General features: G+C 36.8%; 1 protein-coding gene across 3 annotated transcripts in view; it reads left to right on the forward strand.

The window, feature by feature from the left end:
* fignl2 (fidgetin like 2) overlaps positions 1-20992 on the forward strand; it is a 51569-nt gene that overhangs the window by 13481 nt on the left and 17096 nt on the right. For 2 of the 3 annotated variants that reach the window (XM_079588139.1, XM_079588140.1), the window contains one exon: positions 2518-2778. The exons of the other annotated variant lie outside the window; for it this stretch is intronic. The gene's annotated coding sequence lies outside the window, so the exon portion shown is untranslated. The remainder of the gene's footprint in view (positions 1-2517; positions 2779-20992) is intronic. 3 annotated transcript variants of the gene reach the window in all.

The following is a 20992-nucleotide window of genomic DNA, read 5'->3' on the forward strand; positions in this document are numbered from 1 at the left end:
TTTTGTCACAATTTTTTCCAGAATAATATATTTTAATAGTACTGTCAAATCGCGATTAATCGATTCTAAAATAGGTTTGTTTATATATATATATATATATATATATATATATATATATATATATATATATATATATATGCATTCACACACATACATAATATATAATATATATATATATATATATATAGCCTATATAAATATAATATTATATATACACCAATTACACACATATTACACAACTTTTATGTTAGAATCGATTAATCACGATAATAATAATAAAAAATACATTTGACAAAACACTGAGGATGATTTTACTTTTTTTTTTTACTTTTACGGAGACAAGAATTGCTTTAAAAGAGGGACCGGAGGCATATCTATAGGACAGGAATATTATAGAGCCTGTACTTTGGAATGAAATCATTTTGGTTTTGAGCCAGTAACTGTAATCACCCCGAGCACTTTAGCAATATCAGACCACCTAGAATCATGGCAGTGAGTTTTGAATATGCATGTGGTTTAGTTTTACACTATGATGCATATCAGTATCATTATCTTTGCACAGTTTATTTGGATTAGCCTAACTATGTGCCAAGTATACTTTATCCCCAGATCAGTTTTACATTTTGAATTCATGATCGACATGAGTGTTACAGCTGATGGATGTCAGATAAGAAACTTCCCCATTGACTACAGAACCACACTTGCATAACAGTGAATATCAGTGTACCTCTACATTAAGACAGGCACATGACCTCATTCCAGACACCGTGCATTGTGTCGCTCCAGTTTAGACAGAGGAGGGATTTGAATGAAGTGGACCATTGCTGAAACTGAAACCGAAACCAGAGAAAGTAAGACAACACGAGCAGTCGGTCCAGGCTTGGGTGTCCGTATCCAGTATAGCTTATGGGTTTAAATAGGAACTGGAGCACTGGAATGGGAGCCAATGAAACAGTAGATCAGCAGGTGACTTTCCTCAGTATTCAAACACAGCCTGCGGGTTTAAGTCCATATTTCAGATTTTCTACATGATATCACAGTACTGCTTGACACAGTAAGCTTATAATAAAGTCCACTCTCTGTAAACAAATGCTAGAGCTATAGATTTATATTGCTGGCTCGATAGGAGGAATTGCAGTAAATGGATAACCTTGATATTAGAGGCATTGAGATGTGGTTAACAGTTGAAGCTGCCACAGCTGTGCTCGCCCAAAAGCAATTACGCTTTATAACATCTGCACAGCCACAGCTTCATAATAAAAAGTACTCACAACACCTGCGATGACCCCCTAGTCCCTCCCCCTTTCACAGGCCCATCCGGTGTGGATGCCATTCAGGGTCAGTCTATCCATGCTCTGTATTCAGAGTTATGTTAGGAAATCTCATAAACACAGCAGTCCTTTCTGACCACTGGTCATCAGATGAAGAGTCTACTTGAGAAACTCAAAAAGTCAGGGAGCTCTCTCAGTCTAGTTGCCTGTGAAAATCATTGCCTGACTTTTATTCTATTGTTCACATTATTTTATTTTAATGTGTTTATTTTAATTTACTCGTTTCTCTCCTAATGATGATGTCATTTTAAAAATGGTGAAATTAGAAGGTAACGGCAGCTTATTATCATTTGACCCGACTTGGTCGACCTGTAAAATGAGTTGTGCAATGTTATGTATATTAAAATATATATATATTTTTGTTGCATTCCTGTTGCTGCCATAATAATGGCCAATTTCAAAAGTTTATGTGATTTTTTCGCTATAGACGAGCGGTAATATTCTTCTTGTAAACGGTTTCCAGCATTTCACAAACAAGCCAATGTATTGAATATATCAAATACGTATATTAATTCTTTGTTTGACATAATGTGTGGCGGTCAGACACCTTTGACCTTGTAGATGTTTGTGACTGGACTTTATGCTGGCAGTTTAAGTGACTGACACGAAACTTCAATTTGTTTTTCAGTCGCACATTTTTTCTGCTTAAACCGTTTCCTCTTAAAAATACAAGGTTTGCAAAACAAAACAAAAAACAGTATAATAACGAATCTGTCAGAATAAAGGCTTTGTGTCTTGACAAACAGCAGGCATGAAGGGAACAAAAGTGACCCAATTTTCCATTGTGATGTTTGCCTGGCTACGGCTGTGTTGATTGTTTTCATGTGTTCAACGTTAGCCCTGTTTGTGCGTGTTTGAAATGAATGGTTGGCAATGAAGCTCAGTAATAAATACAAATAGAAATGGAATAGTTATTTTTCTTTCCCTCTTTTGAAAAACCCCATTCTCATATGGCCTTGTGTCAGTAGAATCAACTCATAGGCTTTCACTATGACAATTACAGTCACAGTCCTTTCTTCTCACAAGGCTCCAAATCCTCTGTTGTATTTGCAATTTCATCTGACAGTGCTCCAAACAGACCAGATCCCTTATAAATAGGAACAATAATATGGAAAATTACTTCTATGTTGACTCACTCCCCTGTCATTCTCTCCCTGCATGTTTTCTTCAATGTGGGGCCATTAAGCTATCAAGGACGAGGCTTGAGGCAAATGAAACACTGTCCAGAGCCGAAGGATTCCTGCGTGCCGAAGGGAGGACAGACGGAGGGAGCCCCTGTGATAGGATGATGAGGGGCAGACGCGGAGAAAAGTGTGCTATCAAAGCTGAAGGAATGCAGAAGTAGACTGATGCAGTCTGGAGTTCAGTCTGTCCTTTAAACACCTAATTACAAACAACAGGCCAGAGACAGAGAGACACTCTCCATACGATGACCTCCACATGGCAGGTTAGACACTGGGTAGAAATGGTCTCATAAGAAAATAAAATCAGGAATGAGAGATTTTTAATTTTGCAGTTCTTTCTCCAAGGTAGCAAAGAGATAACATCATTTGAGAAGTTAGCAGATAGTTCACTCAAAAATGTTAATTCTGTCACTCACCCTCATGTCTTTCCAAACCTGTTTGACTTTCCCTCATTTTGTGGAACACAGAAAAAGATATTTTGATATTTGAATGTGTGTGGTTTTTTTTGGTACTTTTGGACCCAAATGACTTTCATTTTATGGACAAAAACAGTTCTTCAAAATATCTTCTTTTCTGTTTTCTTTCTGTGCAACAATAATAATGCACAAGATTCATAAGCAGTTCTTTTAGCTGTTTGCTGCATATCTTCTTTTACCATTTATCTGGACAGGGCTTTCTGATCAGAAATGCAATGCTATTGTGAGTGCATTTACCCTTGCAATCTGCAAGTCTTATGAAAGAAAAACTGTTTTTGCAAATAAACCACGGTAAGTGTTTCAGGGTTAACCTCACAATAGGCTCATCTGAGCTGCTCTTCATACGAGGAACAAAACGTCCTTCAGAGAGAAAACGGTGGTCAAGCAAGGATTTTGCTCTTTTCTAGTATGCAGTGGGACGTGACTTAACAATGACTTTGAAGAGGTTAGTTAAAATCTAGAGTTGTATGGACTTTGTATGAATCTTTTATTGTACTTTTTGTAATTTTTAGAGTTTCAAAGCTATACTTTCATTTATTTATGTTCCATGGACACATTTTAAATGTCATTTTAAATAATGACAAATTTCCTTTTCAGGTAAACTATTCCTTCAATGAGCTCACCCTACCAATATAGTTTTTGATTTTTGTTTCTTTTACTTTACCAATGTTTTATTCTTGTTCTTCTCATATCTACTTTGCTTTTCTTCATGGTACTCTTCATGTTAAATCTTCATGGCCTTTTCTGTTTCTTTGACACCCACAGCCACCATCATGCATATATGCATCCATAATCGCGCGAGTGGAATCCGCATGCTGCCGCCTGTCGTTAGCTTGCCGGAATTTTGGGTTAGATTCACCGCCTCCATAGTGTGAGCGAGAGCAACATTCAATAATTATTGATCTGTGGACATACAACTTTTACTGGAGCGCCCATTTAATCACAAAAGCTGATTTATTGTTGCCTTTCTGACAATCCCATTAAAATGCTGTCTAGCTAATCAAGTCCATTCACTCTCCTGGAGGACTAATCTTTTACTGGGCTGCCAGAACAAATCCCTGTGGTAACAGGATTGCCGGGGAGTGAGGGGGACTGTTCATCTGCTTTGCCCCGTAAATGGGAAAATAGAGTTTACTAGAGTTTTGTGATTTCCCCCTCCGGATCCTGTTGAAGTAGCTACACAGTCATTGTTCTGTTATCATCATCAGTCATTATGCATTGGTTCTATCTACCATTCCTACATGAAGGATTGAAGAATTGTAAACCACATTTACAACTTGTACAACTAACTTTTCTTTCAGTCTATCGTATATATTTTTTTCATCAATTCAGTGCAACTATTGCACTCTCCCAGCTGATTTAGGTGTCGAGGCCCAGAATGTCTATTTTCACTCAAAACGAATGTCCTTTAAGAAAAATGTAATTCATATTTTAATTCTGAACAACTGACAATACTTATTGTTGCTTATACATTATCTAAGAAGCAGTAAGATCTCTAAGCCTTTGATTCAGTTGACCATAATCTATTGCTACTGAAACATATGTCTATAGGTATTAGCAAAACTGCACTAAAATGGTTTAAAAGCTATTGTTCTGAACACACACACAGTGTGTGAGTTTAGAAAATTATAATTCTCTTTTTGAGTTCCCCAAGGTTCCATTTTAGCTTCTGTTCTGTTTTCTATTTTTATCAATGATTTTGGCTTAGAAGTGGATTCCGCTAATATACATCTGTATGCCGATGATACAATTATTTATAAGCAGCATCTTCTTCAAATCAAGCTCTTTTGAACTTACAAAATGCATATGTCAGGTAATACAACATTCATTGTTACAACTGAAATTGGTTTTAAATAAAAAAAAGACAAAATAGATGTTTTTACTCATTCTAAGAAAACAGATTTCAACTTTAGATGGCAAATATTTTAAATGAGTTAGCTCTTATAAATATTTAGGCATATGGTGTTAGACGGAAAACTAGTTTTTAATGTTCATATTGATCATTTGCTGAAGAAGATTAAACCAAAATTTGGGTTCCTTTATCGCTTAAAAGAAATTGGTGGAGAGTACTTTTTTATCTATGGTTGATTATGGTGACCTTGTTTATATGCATGCGTCATCGTTCTTTATTAAGGAAACGTGAATCTGTTCATCATGTGGCTTTACGTTTTGTGTGAGGTGCAGACATATTTTTAGAATCTGTTTTAAAAGAGTCCTGTAAGTGGTTTTCTTAATCCTATTTTTATCAACTGTTTTGTTTGAGTATTGTTTTGTTCTTGTTTGTTGTGCTGCCATCTTGACCAGGTCTCCCTGGAAGAAGAGATTGTGATATCTCAATGGAATCTTCCTGGTTAAATAAAAGATAAATTAATTAATAAAAATAAAAAAATCAGTACACCATAGAAGGCTGTAAGCCAAAACATCTCTTGGCTTATTTTATCCTCTAATATGATTCAATAAGCTTTTCTTATTGAGCATTTTTCGAATTCAGTACTTTTTTTTTTTTAAATATATAGTTTTCTATTCAGTCATGCTATTGAATTATCTGTATTCGGGCCATTATGCAGACATTCTTATGTGGCTCATACATCATTGACAGTAAGCTGTCTTTGTGGCCGTTCTTTGACCTTGGAGTGTTTGTTGAAAAGCCTTTTTTGAGTGAATTGGTTTGAGGGCTTCCACGTTTGGACTATGCAGTATTTGCGCTCTGATAAGACGCTGTGCAGTGCTCTCCGTAATGGGTGTAGCAAACTTCACTGCACACGTATCTGGACCATATACATTCCAGAGTCATGCAGTTATCTGAACTATTTGGTTGGAGGCAGTGCAGGCTCAAATGTGCCGAGAGTTGTGCTTGTGTGGTTTTTGATCACTATACTGGTTTATAATTATGCATGTGCAAAACTGGTATTTTTTAAGAGCCTCCGGTTTGCGGTTAAAACGAATTGATGCTCCTGTTTGATATCAAACAAATTGATTCCAGTGGTGGCACACGAGGTCCTAAAGCTAGCTATAATGAAATTGTACTTTTAAAGCCTTCAGGTTCCTCCTGTGTGGATATATTCGAGGGGGAGCTGTGGTTTATGAGTTTTTCATTGTCTGTGGGGCTTCATCCACTAAATGAATTGAGAACCCAGTTGAGAGTGACAATGAAACGATGGAGATGCTTGGGCGAGCTTTAAAGCTTTACAGCAGAATTTTTTATTTAGCTTTGTATTTGAAATCCTTCTAAATAAAGATCGAACAAGGCGCATCTTAGGACATTAAAACTTTTACAAATCTATGAAAATGAAAAAGGTTTTGCATCTTAAAATCCTCACTTGAAAGATTTTAGCTTGTGAATATGTCTCACCGAATCGTTTGAGGTTATGAAATCACTGGAGTGAGATATAGGGCTATAAATCCAACTATGGAGAGCATATATTACACTGCCTTTTTCTTATGAAGACTAGGCCTATGTGATTTGTGCGTTGTTGGTGGTTGCACTTTTGTATTTCAGCTTCTCTGACCCACAATTCAATCTGATATGTCCATTGTTCTGATATGCAGGCTCTAGGGAGAGAGTTATTAAAGTAATGTGTAATATCGGCATTTTCCTACTGCCTCTAGCTGTGTTTATATTACATTATTTTATCTGAAGAAAACCTTTTCAGCCAATTGTGAGTGATGAAGTGAGTTCATATGTGCTTAGTGATCAATGCTTATTATAGGAAGAGGTATTGACTCCCTCTGCTCATTGTCACCTGATAGAAAGGTGATTGTTCCTCCTTCCATATGCATATTCTTCTGCCGATATTAGGGGTAAATAGCGAGAGATGATCTTTTAAAGGGAGGCATTTGTCCTCGGACTCAAGACATGGTGAATTATCGACCATCATCGCAGACAGGCATGTCGTGCTTCTTGTCTTGCAGAGATGCATACAAAGGCTGTCTCACGGGCCACTGCACTGACGTACTGCAACAAGCTCTTCATTAGAACGATATGCAGAAAAGCTGCCCATCTATTGATCTCACTGGTATTATAGTTCCTCTCGATGCTTGGATCTCATCTCCGGTGAAGCGTATCGTCAGCTGGCTGGTATTGTTACAGACAGGCAGTGGAACATGAGCTTACTGTCTCGACAGGAAACTGTCAGCCAAGCTTCCTCATTTTACCATTTTATATTAATTTCATTTGTTTTCTTACAGATCATCAGATTGTTGATATTAACGCGAACCATATAATTTGTCAATTGTTGCTTGCATGGTAGAATAAACCCAAGTAAATGTACCTCGCGATTTACAGCATGGGTTTCAGGCACTTGCTGCATTTACTTTCACTGCTTTGCACTAAAAGATTGTCAATCTGGGAATGGCCGCTGCCGTTGGAGTGCCAGTAAAGTCTTGTCGATTTCATTAAAAATGGGGACAGATGTTTGTCATTACCGTTATTGATAAGTGCATGGTCAATAGTGTGATTTATTCAGGAGGCACAGGCTAAGCTTTAGTCACAAGTTTTACTGTGGCTTGATCAATAGCGCACAATGAACAAGTACAAGAGCAGCAAGAGTGTAAGCGAAAGGTTTTGGTGCAGATCAGTCAGGGCCAATGACCGAGCTGCCTGGGCTATACATTATTAATAGTTTGATGGTCGTACAAGTTATAGTCAAGGAATAGCTTACTATTTGTACGTAATGAATTTGAAATGCTTACATCTGTCTCAAATAAACATTAAACAAAAGTGGATTAGGATTATGTTCAGTTTTTTGTATGTTAAATCAGACTCTTTAAGAATAGCTTAGTTGTCATCAGTCTAACTGGACACATTTAGTACCATGTCATGTGTTTACATGCTTCCCTAAGCCCTTCAAGCATGGTACAAAAGGGCTTTTGCTTGACATGAGTGACTCAGTCTAGTTTGTCAAGTCCAAAAGTAGATCAGAACTACATAGTGAAAATTTCCCAAAGACGTCACTGTGTTCAAGTGAATCTATTACACAATTCTTGACAGTGAAAATTGCTGGCGCCCCTTACCGCAGGCCCAAAGCTTGTCAGAACCTGTGTGGCCAGATCCAGAATAGAGCCTCAAGACACTTCAAAATGTAGGTCAGGCTCAGGTATAATAATGGCTTTAGTACATTATGAGAATAATATTCTCCAGATATTATGTCAAATTCATTTGACTAAAGGCCATTGCACTAAAGGCCTACAGACAGTAAATCTGTCTGAACCTACCCCTAAAACTAACCTTAACCCATGTTGTTACCTTATATTACCAGAACTTTCTTAGGCAAGTTCACTGTAAGTACATGTTAGTGTGCGTACTGTAAAATAAAGTTCAACCATATACTTGCATACTCTACCATTGAAAACTTTGGGGTCAGGAAAACTTTTGGACTTTTTTTTGGTGTGGAAGTAACGTAATACTTTTATTCAGCCTGGATTAAAAAAAAATTATCAAAAGGAACAGTAAAGACGTGTAGAGTTACAAAAACATGCGGTCACACTTTTTATTATCTGTCTTTAACTATACTTGCATTAGTATGGATACAGGTAAGGATACAGGTAAGGTTAGGGACAGGTTTGGTGGTATAGGTTTACAGGTTGGTTAAGGTGTAAGGGAAGGGTCAACCGTGTAAATGTAGATGTAGTTACAGATGTATTTATTTTTATTTTTATACAAGTACATTGTAAAAACATATATCTACACACAATAAGTGTGTTGCATCAAATAATGTAACTCGTAGTTAAAGTGGGACCATTCTTCTTTGATGAATAGAAAGTTTAAATGAATTTAAAACAATGTAGCACGATTTCCACAAACATATTGTTAAATGTAATTTATAATTTAAGTGCTTCTTGAGTAGCAAATCAGCATATTATAATTATTTCTAAAGGATCATGTGACACTGAAGAGTGGCGTAATGATGCTTTGACACATCACAGGAATAAATAACTGAAAATGGTTACTTTAAATTGTAATAATGTTTCACAATATAACTATTTTACTGTATTTTTAAACAAATAAATGTAGCTTTGGTGAGCATACGATAGTTCTTTTAAATATATATACATACATGTGATAGGGATGTTTTTGAAATAGACAAATGACATTATTGTCCTCATGAACAATGACTATTTGCTCTAAAGCAAATGTCTAGCGCTCAGTGTGCTGTGGGGGTGGCCACAGAGCCATCTGTTTGTCTGATCAGGTTGTTTCTGGATCCGCTGGACCAGTCTGACCAGAGACACATTCCTCTGACTGATATAGAGCCTGAAGATGCTGCATCTCTGGGTTCCAGCGCAAATGCAATTACGGCAGCCTTACAATGTCAGGGCAGACACGACCCTGACAGCGGCTAAAGAACGAGCAGTTTAAAGATTAAATTATCCTGCTGCAGCACCACTGCCTGTCTGGAGTGTGAGGGATGATGTAGAGCTGTCTAGAGCTGAGCTACATCTAATTTTCTCTCTCTCTCTCCCTTGCTTTTTCTGTGTATATCTGTGTGGTGAAATCTCTGTGACATTAATGTAAAATAAAGGGACAGTTCGGACAAAAATGTAAATGCTGTCATAGTGACCATGTCATTCATACTCGTATGCTATTTTTTTTCTAGGGAACCCAAAAGGAGACTTTTTTTAAAGAATCTTTATGCAGCTCTTGACAGTTTATAGTGCTTTGAGCAGTCCTAAAAAGATTATCCTTTAAAAATGCTTAATTTCAGTCTATTCATCATACATGGGCTATTGTAGAGACTTATTTTATGGTGGTGTTTTTTTGCTGTTGTTTTTCCCCCCGTCCCTTATAGCTTGAACGCTAAAGTCACTATAGCAAGAGCTGCGTAACATTTCCTCAAATATTCTCTACCATTAAAATATTTGGGCTCAGTTAGATTTTTTGTGTTTTTGAAAAAGTCTGTTATGCTCACCAAGGCTTCATGTATTTCTTCAAAAAAACAATTAAATTGTTAAATATTATTACAATTTAAAATAACTATTTTAAAATATTTTAAAATGTAATTTATTCATGAAGGCAAAGCTGAATTTTCAGCATCATTACTCCATTCTTCAGTGTCACATGATCCTTCAGAAACCATTCATTTAAATATAAATTTTATGCGTCTTGTATATAAATTTCTTGGAAAAATGTATTACAGACCCAATGCACTTGAATGGTAGTTAATTTTTTTATGTGCGTTCCACAGAAAAACATATCCTCTCGTAATTATTTGGAATGCAAAATATACAGTTAAATCCAATACAAAACATGTTTTACATGTAATACATTTAATACATTTTCCATATTTTTTTCCAAAATTTTTCTTGCTTCTTTTACCCTTTTACATTGATAGGACAGAAAGGAAGAGCCCATGAAATATGGCGAGAAGGGTTCACAGAATCAGGAAATGACTCGAGAGAAACTCTGTCCATTTGAGCCCAACACACATATTTTCCCAGTATATCCTGAGTTCTGTAAGCATTCTTTCTATTTAAAAAGATATTACTGTGATATGATTTGAGACAAGGCCAATTCCAGGAACCACCATGTTGTACAGAATTCAGTGCTAATGAATTTGCACCTCACCACTGACAGAAATCAATGGACATTTCTGTTTTACTGTCATATTCAGTATAGCTAAATGTATGGTTACGGTAAGAACCTCCTCCCATCCCCTGACTATTCTATAGTCTCTCCTTTACCTAATTTCATTCTCGAGTCTATACCTTACCTAAAGTCACTTTCAGAGATTAATTCATGTTAATGGCTCTTATAATGTTTGCAGTGTGGTGCACATGAGCCATGGGGCAGTCATGTAATGGAGGCTTATGAACTATTATTTCAATTGGCTGAAGGATAAAGGGACAAAGTGATCAGCTATATATCATAAGAGGCCCTTATGTAGAATATAGTGGTACAAGTTGAATGCTACAGGATCAAATCATGTCCAGCTATCAATCGGTGTATGCATGCTTTGGTAAGCAATGCGTAGTGACGACGATATGCAATTCTGTGTCTAGTTGGGGGAGGAGGGTTTGCTATGCATAATTGAAAATCATTCAGACAGTTGTACAGTTTAACCTTGAAACAGCACTGTCATGTGCAAGAAAACAGCATTAGTTGGTGCCTAAGAGTATGGGAGATGTCAGTGTGGTGTGCTGAGAGACTGGTCTTTTTATGTGAGATAACGTGCCTTTGTGAGTAATGCATTTGCTTTAGGGATCGCAATATTGATCGTATATAATTTGACTATTTATCAGCCTGTCTTATAATACTGAACTCGCAAGGCCTCACACTCACAGTAGATATCTTGTCTGCTCACCAAAGCTTTGCATTGTGTCATGCATATGAAGACGACCTTTGCTCAATATTTGCTTAGATTTAATGTGTAGAATCAATAGAAATATATAAGAGTAGTGAAAAACTAATTGAGGCAACCAGTGAAAATGCTTAATTTTAATGCTTTGCTTTTTTTGCAGTATTTCACTGTATTCTTAAATGTTGGTTCCACTCTTATTGCATCTATTTTTCTATTTTTATTTTTTATTTTATTAAGGGACTTTCCGAACTTTGTAGTATTTTAATATATTCTTAAATTTTGCTCTTACTCTTATTTGTTTTATTATTTTTTCATTTTATTTTAAATGAATTTCAGAATCTTGTAGTATTTGATTTTAGTATTAAATATTTCTTTTTGTGTTCTATTCATTTCTATATTGTCAGGTTTTTGACAGATGTGGTCTCAGACTTCTGGATCCCTCTGTATATTTAAAGCCATAGGCAATCCACTAACATTATCAAACATATTAGTGCTTCGAGAGATTTACAGAAGAACAGTTTGTTTTGCTTACTTCCAGGGAACATGGCTATGAAACATATTTCTAAATAGACTGGTAGTTAATGACTAAGACATTTTTCCCAGTTGTGTAAGCTTATGACAGAAGCTTAAAAGAACTGGACTGTAAGTTTGATGGCACTTAGGGGAGCTGATGAACAGTTTTGGGACCACTAATAGATTCTGCGCTCTGGCCAAATGGATCCCGTCTCCGCCCCGGCTTCTGTGTTGTCACTGTATTTTGTGGATCAAATAAATTATTGATGGATAGCTGATCGGGAACTCAATTACAGGCAGATTACTGAGGAAGGCGGACACTAGGAGACTGACGGCGTGATTGAATTAGCACCTTCGCACACAGAGAAAGTGTCCTTCAGACTCGGCCCTCCTTCCAGGACCGCATGGGGATCCCAAATGCCTCAAGCCATTTCTGCCCACCTCTTGTGTTCATTTCAGCACTCTGTGCAGGTTTGAGATGCAGTTTCTATAGTATAAGGACATTTGTTGGACCAATTATCATGTCTTTTGGATCAAATGGCCAACAGAAAGTTTTATTTTGATATTTTAAATGTGCATTTCCCCATATTTTCAGGCACATTTGCTTTGAAGGGCCTGCATTCATTGTGTCTATAATGGAATGATCTTACCAGAGGAGAGTTTTCAGAGGCATTAATGTTTGGATGTGTTAATAAGGAGCTATATATGTCTATGGATATGTTTACATACATTACTTGCACAGACCTTGGCACATCTGTTGAATATGTCTGTTGCAGCTGCTTCCATCTGAGCTTCAATAGGAGCACCAATGAGACAGACGTGGGCTGAAAATATATGTGCATAAGTATTGGCATTTATAGGATTCTCATTCATATAACATGAAATGTTGAATTGGAATCTTGCCTCCCAAGGAAAGAAGCTATTACAAAGTTAATGTGAGCTCCGGATAGAAAGCTAGAGGCTGAATTGGGTGCATTTATCTTTTCCGCTGGTCAGCAATTGAAAGGAGAAAAAAGTAAAAGAAAAAAAGGTTGCTGATACGAAGAAACACCTTTATTGAACAGATCAATTTGCTTCAGTCATCAGACCCCCCCCCCCCTTCTTCTAAGGAGTTCTATATCCCTTCAGAGTCAGAAATCCATTTGTATTTGTAGTTCATGCATTACGTGTATATGGCCTTTATTTCATCTAGATTTTAGTTTTAAAAAAATTTGTTGACATTTATAAATGCAAAAGCTAACATGTAACAGCAATGAACAAAACTTCAAATTCTATATACTAATGGATTTTTAATATTTTCAAATTGTATAAATTAATGTAATGAATTAATAAGCAATAATATCTATTTTTAAATGGCCTAGATTAGAAAATACTGTAAACTACAACGACAACAACAAGTTTAATACCTACTAAATATATTCAACTGAAATGTAACTTTTTTTGTAAAATGTTGCCAGAAAAACCTTGTAACCTTTTTTAAGCATTGTTAATCATCAATAATTTAAGTAATTTAATAATTTTTTTGCTTTCATTACTTTTAACTCTTTCTCTGCCATTGATGAAAATTTCTGTAAAAATGTCTCAAAAAATTCTGTCGTCACTGGCGGCGCGCAATGAATTCTGGGGTAGGCAAGGCCGCGAAGGATCTGTCTGTTGTATCCTTCATTTCATGGGAAATGCCACTTATTTGAAGCAGCCGTCAAATTAGGACAGTCATCGTCGTGTCGCGGAAATGCTATCGGCCTTTGAAGGATGCAGCCTCTGAATTTTTTTAATTTCTGGCTTTCCGTTTTTTCACTGTTATACGGTTGGAGAGAGAAGACAGAGAGAGAAGCTACACAAATGTGTATGAAGCCATAAAAGCTGCAAGCATAATAACTCAATTTAAACCAAAATGCTGTTTAAAGTATAGAGTATGTCATAATGCCAACTTCCCTAATTATTGAATACCTACTACCCATTTATCCTCATTCTAAATGTACTAGTCTCTTTTAGACTAGTTTTTACCTTTTGCCCTTGTTTCTCATTGTTTAAATTGCTAAGAAAATCCTAAATGAGGACTCCTGTTTGTGACATTCATTGTCATTGGAAATTCTGACATAGCTGGACAAGACCCCGGCTTTTGTTGCTACACAGTTGTGTCGGTGTTCTGGAATATCCTGAGACTTTCCTTGGTGTTTCTGTGCTTGTTCTTGGGCTAGATGGTGAACTCAAACGCAGTCTAGGGCCAGGGTTCTCAAGTTTTATCAAAAGCTTGGAGTGAGATCACATGCGGTTAGGGGAGGAGCCCTAATGGAGCCCCGCCCCCACCCCTCAATTTGACCCATTGTTCATAATTAACCAGCACAAATAGAAATTTTAACAATTGGTAAATCTGATAAATGACAGAGCAATTTATCACATCAAATATACTCTTTAATGTTATATTCAAAATTACAAATATACAAAAATGATAAAAATATAACAAATTGCTCCAAACTGTTTGGAAAAAACCAAATATTTTTGCAGTGTGTGTGTACGTACAAGAGTACACACTCCAGCTTATTTTGACAGGATATAAAATATTAACCAGAGCACTCTGCTTTAATACATGTAGCCTTGGCTTAATGTAACTAGAAAGACTATTAATACAGTATAATATACAATTTAAAATAAAATGAAGAAATACATTCACTCCTTCCTTAACATTTCCCTTAGTTTCAGATAACGTAAGCTAGCCAAACTGAGCCAAAGCTTCTGGCCAGGTTGCAAAGTAGTTGTAGAGCTTTTGACTGCATCAATAATAATGTATATGGGCTATATATTAAATGTTCTAGGCTAAAAATGTTACACAAGCTTTCTTCCAACTTACCTTCTCCATCACGTTGTGTGTCTGCGCCTTGTATACAACGTTATATATAAAGTTTACAGGACAACTTGGTTGGCATTGCTTTTTCAGCGTGAGAAATACACGATGTGAGCGTGTGAAATGGTTGAATTGCGTGTGTCTCACGGCCAATGCGTGAGACTTGAGAACCCTGCTATGGCATAGGATTCAAATACATACACATTTATTGATAGACTATAAAGATCATGCTGATGTCAGCTTTACTGACAGCCTTGGGCTAACAGGCACCAGCAATATGGCTCACCACCAAGTTTTCCACGCAGTGTGGGTGGGTTGTATCAGTGTCTCCGTCTCTCTCTCCAGACGCCATTCTGGCTCCAGCGACCCCCCCCCCAGTGTTTCAGCCTGTTCAATTTATTGCAGCTTCAGGCTCTCCGCTAGAGCATCAAACCTTCGTCTTGCTAGATATATTGTGCTCATGTCAGTCAAAATTTTCATATAGGTGAATGTTTTCAGCCACAGATTCTCTAACCATTGATCACTGCTGCTTAACGCTCTGCATCAGACAAACCACCTGACCGGTAATTTTTTTTTTTTGCAAACTGAAAAATATCCAATCAATATGTTGGCCGACTCGCTGCTCTGAAACTATCAATCACAGAGAAGCAGAAAGGAAATCAACAGTACTAGATAACGCTGCGTTTATGCCTTTTAAAGTCAATGTAAACAAAGTATGGACCTTGAATGGTAAACAGGCACTTTGTGATTTGCCAAGTACAATGACATTGATCGGATAAGTGGCAACTGTGAACTTCATGAATCATGCAAGTGAGAATCGGCTGGTGTGTATGCGAGCTGGAATGTGTCCATCTCTCTGTCCGTGACTCATCCGTGCCAACTCAGAGCTGCAGCTATATTTAGAGTTCCTGACATCAGGCGCTGTTGAGGGAAGAGCTGGTGGAAATGTTATCCCGGCACAATGGGCCAGTGGAGGTTTGAATGGACAGAAGGAGCTCAAGTGACACAGAGTTGCAGCCCAAAAGTTATTGTTCACATGTTGCCTAGGGGGGAAAAACTCAAATGTTTATGCGCCATGTTCTGTTGAGATTTGACGATTCTGACTGTTTTAGATTAGATTAGATTAGATTTCGAGAAGTGCAAAGAGCAATGTCTATGACATAAAATACATTAAAGTTCAAGGTTATGATGTAGAGAAAGTTGAGAAATGCAAATGACACACAGACAAGTGTGTGTATGTTAGAACTTTTTTCCTTTTTTTTTTTGAGACCGAAGATATAATAATTTTATATTTTTCAAAGAGGCCATTTGAAGTGTGTTATCAAATTTACTTTATTTTATTTTACAAAGTTTCTATTAGGGCCAGTGTTGGTTGATTTAGTTTTATTGAGATATACTTTATATATATATGTATATGTATATGTGTGTCTATATATATATATATATATATATATATATATATATACACATACATATATATAAATGTGTATAGTTTTAACTTAAGTTATTTTAGCACAAGTTAAACTAAATAAAAATAAAAATGTTGCTTTGGAAACTAGCTGAAATAAAATGAAATTTTATAAAAAAAAAAAAAAAAAAAAAAAAAATATTTATATATATATATATAATTTATTTCAGTGAACGTTTATTTTTAGTTTTAGTAATTACCCTGCCATTGACCAAATAACTTTTTTTCTGTATGACATTTAAATTGGTAGGTGAGTTATAAATGTACTAACATTTATATTATGTGAATAAACGAAATGATAGCTATATTTAATAGACACAGACTCTTAGTCACACATGAATGGCAACCATGCGAGTGGTTAGCCACAGTAACCAAAGTTGGACCCTGCAGCTAGTGGATTAGCCCACCTCTGTCTTTAATTAGAGGTCTAAAGCACTCTCATCTGACTCCTCTTTCAGCCAGAAGAGCATTTGCACTCTAATCAAGACCATTTAAAACCACATACTTCCACTGAAGTCTTTGTGAGTATAGTTTGCAATATTTCTGTAAGCTGGTTTCAACACAACTCTAAAAACACACAATATAACCAAATGTGACTAGTATCTCATGGATCAAATTGATTTAATTTATTTTTTTAGTTTACAATGACTCGTTTCCAAGGCTGCACCAGTCTAAACTAGACTGAGCATGTGTATTGTGTTTGGAATGGTAAAATCTAAATTCATCATAGGTGACCCATGTGCTGCCCTAAACGCCATGCCTGCTGCACTACACAGAAAGTTCATGTTTCTCCGTGGGCTGTCACATGTTCTCAGCCAGATTAGCAGCCTTGCATGGACGTGACTGGGCGTCTGTGGGAAAGGAAGGCGTAAAAATGTTAGAGTCCAGTTGCTTTTTCTGTTTCAGTCTGAAATGAATTCCCCCTGCTATTGCAGAAACTTGATACATTGCCATTATTCTATTAGACACATATTGCTTATTGGATAGTCTTTCATATTTTAGGATATTTCATGTTTTCAGTTATGTTGCAGATGTTTCTCTCTTTAAAAATAATTGGTCTTTATTGGATAATTTGGTCTTTCAATAATTTAAATAAATATTTATGTTTGAGTTCATACTGAAATCTTTGAATTTTGATGGCAGAATTTGTATCTTGTTGAATCTGAGCAGTTTGTGACATTTATTGAGATCACTTCTGAACCTTTTTATGACAGGAGTAACATTTGTGAATCAGGATCCTCTATTTTCTCTATTTAATCTCATTGCTGTCTATGATATACTGAGAAGAAATTGAGATATTAAAGAGATATCTTTTCTGTGTTTTTTTAACTGATAGAAGATCAGCAATGAAAGGCAGAAGTAAACAAAAAGAATCCCATTCAGCAGTTTCTTGCTTTCTATCTTCCTCCATTGACTCAAACCCCAACTGTGTGGTAGCACAGAGCATAAATAGCTGAGAAATGTCTTTTCTGAGGAGCCAAAGTGCTGGATTTAACCCCTCCGCACTGATCCCCCAGGCTGCTGCTTAATTCTTCAATTTTCAGCTGTTAGAGATAGAATAGGAATAATAAACATCTGAAACAGCCAGTAATAATCCATCTGACCCCTCTCCCCTCCTCTGTATGGCACAGAGGCCAGGCTAGAGTTTCAGTCCGTCCTAATCTCTGCCAAAGACTCTGCACTCGCCTGGCCGAATAATGACACCATATCACCAAACTTCAGCAGCCTGGGACTGATTATCACCACATTCATGTGCACACCCCCAAAAATCTCTCTCTCTGTCACACACACACACACACACACACACACACACACACTTTGAACTTTGACTACTGCGTATGTAGAACATGATAGCTTTTTGTATGAAATGATGTTCTACAAAATCATTAAATTCAGACTTGTCAAAATGTTTATTTTTTATGGATTTATTTATTCCCATGTGGAATTAAAAGTAACACAGTGTGTCATATCCAATGAGTTCTTCAAAAATTGTCTATTCACACTGATAATGTCATGCTATTGATCAAGTATATCAAACTAAATATGTTGTTTTTTTATCTTCATACATTTGTGTATAATCCTGACATTTTTCCAGTCTTGCCTTATGTAAGGCTTGTACTTTTTTCTTCTTCTTCTATTTTAAAGATGATTGCCTCTATTTTATATTTGTTCAGCTCTGGCAGAGAATGAACACATGTCTTCAGGAGAGGCATTCTCTCTGGCTCTAGAATGGCATTGTCTAATTATAGACTCATTTTATTTTAGGTGGTTGCTGGAAAAAGCATGACAATATTTCCTCTACCAGCCATGTGTACCACTCAGCAGTGTACAGCTGTCACCTAAAATGAGACCTGAAAATTAGCCATTTAAACAGAACAGTGCAGCAATAGCCAGGGTAAATCTGGCACACTCCCTAAAAGCTGTCACACACTCACACTCACACACTCAGATACATACACATATGAAGGTATTTAGAATTTCATACATCACAAAAATAGTTCTCTCTGATAAAAAAATGTCAGGATTTGCTGATGAATAGAAAGTGAAAAAACAGCATTTATTTGAAATAGAATCTTTTGTAACATAAATATAGTTGTCACACATGATCAATTGAATTCATCCTTGCATTTCTTTAAAAAGAAGGAATTATTCAAACTATTTATTTTTATTAAAAAAAAATTCTCTGCTAGAAATTGTTCTTTGTGAGGGTTATATCTTGTAAAATATTAATATATTTAAAATATATATACTTTTCTGCAATTACTAGGAATGTAATGGGAAAATGTATTGTCCATAAGGTGTGAGAACCCTGTAACACAGATGAGTGCAGCCTATTTTAGTTTAAAACTGAAAATCACTAGCATGTCATCTTCATTAAGGGGTTGTGCCGGAGTAGTCCTGCTCTTTTACTCGCTTAATGAGTACCAGCGGGGGAACACTGCAAGGCTTGCAGCTTCTCATTCAACCAAATTACTTATTACCCTGATTCATCACCGGGCCGTCATTCGTGCACCTGAACCCCCTGCACTGTACCGCCGGAAGATGGAAAAGCTGCTAAAAGCTGGCATGACCTCCAGCAATGAGGTCAGATTGAGATTTTCAGCGTTTTAGGTCATTAGTGGTGTTTCTCATCCATAGTGTTTGTTTTGGAGTCCTGCATTGAGTAAGCTCAGCTGCTCTGTTATTTTGTGCTTATAATCTAATATGCTCAAGATATCATGTGGTCGGCGAACATGTGGTGTTTGAGGTTGAACTGGGTGGTGAATTGTGCACACTTGAGGTTGATTTTATGAGTGACACCTGTCAAACTCACTCTATCCCTCTCTGTTCCTCCCTTTCTAGCTCTGATGTAAGACTGCTTTGTGGTCATTAGTGCCGCACTCAGCAGGCTTGCAGTAGCCAGACTGCTTGCCTCAGCATTAATGCTTCATTTTTTCTCTTCTGGTAGGCGATAGAGTGATGGGCCTGCATCCTCACAAGGCCCTGCCAATCTTCTCCAGTATACAGCCACTATCATATACCAATTATAGTCAGCCTGGGAAGAAGAACTGCACTGTTAATAGAGACTGGAGCACTGTTAATCGGTGTTTCCGCATGGCATTGTAAACGTTTGTATTTAGCATTTCCACTTTTTAAATGGTGGCTTGCGCACTTTTAAGCTACAAAGAGTTGAAATAAAAGGATGAAAATGGCCGTCTACCGTTTCACCCCGCGCTTTGTGCTGAGCTACAGTGATTTCCACTGGTGCGCCACTAAGAATAGTACCGGTTAAGGCTTTTTGTGAGGAAGTTTCTTTTGAACGGGGGTGGTGCTGAATGGCAGCATTATGGGGATAAAAGACCTTTGTTGGACAAAGGATAGTTTTATAGATGCTGATGGAGCAAGTTGCTGTGTAGAGTTGACTTGGTTACTGGTTGCACGGTGGGCTTTTTTCCTTAGGGGGTGTTGAACCTTTTAATTTTTTTTTTTTGCTCAAACAATTTCCCCAATGTTTTAAACACTGAAGTCTGCATGCGTTTTGTTTATAGGTGTATTCAGAGGCGATATAGTGATATGATGGAGATTTACACCACAAGTGCCATGCGACGCGTTACATTTGGATGCGACGGATTTGAGTGCACATTGCTAAACACAGTGCTCTAAAAACAGATCCTCAGCTGTGCAGAAATGCTCCATACACAACCTCACACACTCTTTACACTCCTCACAAATTGCTGATGAGCTCCAAAAATAAAAGCACAGGACTCTCCAGTCCACCTGTGAAAATGTGGGAGTCCATATAGAATGTAGGTTCCATTACTTCAGGCCTCTCCTATATGCTAACATGCTAAATGGTTAGTGTGGCAGCTGCAGTCATATCATGTGTTCACAGCACAAAAGCATTTGAGCTTTATGCTAAACTGAAACCAATTTCTAATGTTAAAATAAAATGATTCACTGTGATATTGAGTGAATTGAGTTGTTTCAGCATTTTCGTATATGTTGAAATAGGCGCTGAAGCTGAGCTGAATCGCTTGAGCATGTCAGACTGGACTTTGGTGTCAATAAAGTGTTCCTATAGCGGTCATGACCTTTGCTGATGCAAGTCCAGTTAACAGATACAAAAATGACAGTGATTGTCTTGAAATTTCAACCAAATTGAGGCAAATTTGACATAAAAGTATAAGAGTCTATTTGAAAGCTTCACGTATGCAAGTCTTTGATCTAAAATCCGCCTCACTTTAAGTTACAATGAATTGTTCTGTACTGATTTGAGGTGAAAATTATGCACTTTCATAATACAATGTTTTTATATATCTATAATTGTGAAAGTCCATTTAACAACTACTAAGTTAAGTCACTGATCAAGAAATGTCTACTAATGTGAAGCATAAGTTA

The sequence above is a fragment of the Phoxinus phoxinus genome (genome assembly GCF_949152265.1).
Source record: "Phoxinus phoxinus genome assembly, chromosome: 18".
Lineage (NCBI taxonomy): Eukaryota > Metazoa > Chordata > Actinopteri > Cypriniformes > Leuciscidae > Phoxinus > Phoxinus phoxinus.